This window comes from Xiphophorus maculatus, chromosome 20 (genome assembly GCF_002775205.1).
Source record: "Xiphophorus maculatus strain JP 163 A chromosome 20, X_maculatus-5.0-male, whole genome shotgun sequence".
NCBI classification, from domain to species: Eukaryota; Metazoa; Chordata; class Actinopteri; order Cyprinodontiformes; family Poeciliidae; genus Xiphophorus; species Xiphophorus maculatus.
This window is the reverse complement of record NC_036462.1, coordinates 10427152-10429301: the sequence shown is the minus strand read 5'-3', so window position 1 is coordinate 10429301 and position 2150 is coordinate 10427152.

Genomic DNA, 2150 nt, shown 5'->3' with positions numbered 1-2150 from the left:
TCTGAGTTTTTTTTTTTCAAATATGGATGTTAAATTTGTTTCTTTGAATAAATTTGTAAATATTTTTTCATAAACCTCTGTAAGTGGCTTAGAAGGTGGAAATTAGACAGTTGCTAGTCAAATGGTTTATTATTTTAAAATGACAGGAAGGCATTGATTGTTTACTAGAGTACAATGATGAAGAAATTGCACATTATTCAGTTGCATGGGAATATTTAAACACTGATGGAAAATGAATTAATGCTGACCAAAAACAACACTTTCACAAATGATTATAAAACTGTTTTTTGAGGAAAACGTGAATGTAACATCATCAAAAAAGTCAGCGTTGCTTTTTTTCACAATTAACCTTCATCAAGAATGAGTTCCTGTTCACTACTGACTGTCATTACAGTGATTACGGAAATGATCTCATGATCTTCACTGAGTGGGCACTGCACTGTGCTTTTTGTTCACTAAAAGGTCATTCATTATGACAGTGTCCCATTCACGTGGGGCCCAATATATTATGTTTTTATTTCATCAAAGGGTAACCAATTCATCATATCAGCATGTTTCAGCATATCAACCTCCATCTTACTCCATTACAAGGACAACTCAGTTTTGTTATCTTTTCATTGTGTTTTTAGAAAATTTACCAAAATCTTCAAAAGGTTTTACATATTTGATGAAATGGTGACTGGGTTGCCCTTTGAACTTTTCCACCTTTTTTCTTGTTCCAATCACAAATATCAATATATTTTACACAAATGTGATGTAATAAACCAATACAAAGGTACTTTTGATATGCAATAGTGCAAATCAAACATATTTATGAAAGCTTTTTTTAACCAATAAAAGCTGAAAGGTGTGATTGGCCTCTTTTGTTCAGACCACTTTAGTTGATCTTTTTAACCATCCTTTTCTACAGTTACATCTAAAAGCTTTTAGAGATTTGTCTGTAATCCTTTTACAGACCAAATAAAACATCTCAGAATCAGTCAGAATGGAAGAATAAAATTTGTGAAAATCTTTTTTTTCCCTGTATCCTTTATTTTACCAGGTTAAAAAACCCACTGAGATTTAAACCCTCTTTTTCAAGGGAATCCTGGAAGATTTTCTTCACTCTCATGTTTTCTGTCCCCTAAGGCTTCTGGTAAACTGCAAACAGAACTTTGTGTGACTTCTTTTCTACAGCTCCTTTCTTTTTTCCACTCTTCTTTAAAAATCTGATTTTCAGAGTTCAAGGCTACTCTCTGCTGCTCCTCCAAAGAAACAATGTTCCTCTTTTCAGATGCTGGATTAAGCCTGCCTTAGATTTTTCCATAACTTAATTCCTGACCTATTTGTTGAGTTCATTGGTTTTCTTGCATGTTCTCTAATGTTCTCTAATAAACCTGAGGCATTTATAAACAGCTGGGTTTATATTGGGGTTAAATTGCCTAAAGCTGGACTTTACTTAACATTGTTATTTATTTCTGAAGGTAATTGGCTGCAGCAGATTTTGATTCGGGTCATCAGGTTCAAGTTGTGTTTGTAAAACATAACAATTGTGCCCTAGTTTGAGTCAGCCAATTAAATAATCCTGTGCAAACAATGATTTTTTCAGTTGAAACAGCAAAATGTGAAAATGTTCAAAGGTAATAATACTTTTGCTACCCCCCACAACGTTTTGTTGTCTTTATACTCCTGGAACGACCCATTTGTTGTCCTCTGGCTCATTAGCTGGTCTCTAAAGGTGAAAAGAACTAAACTCAGAGCAAGACTCTACAGTCAGACTTTGTTCTTGTAATCTATTGGTGCAACAGGAAGTTACAAATAGTTTGTTTACTGTCCAGATGTTTGCTGTGATTATTTCCTCTGAGACTGGCAAAGCGGGTTCAGTGTGAGACTCTTTGGCTTAGACGCTACAAGGGAAATGATGTCAGATGACGAGTATGAAGCGTTTGCCAACAACGGTTACATATTATGCTTAAGATCACAAACTGTTTTAGAGGATAACTAAAGGTTGGTGAGTCACCTGACCTTTAGAAGGAGGCACTCTTATCATGTGAGAACAAAGCATGAATGTTTCAGTGTGAGGAGGAAAACTAATACTGGCACATCTTCCTAAATGTCAAATTAACTTCTCAATAATTACATTTATTATTATTATTATTAAAAGAATGTTC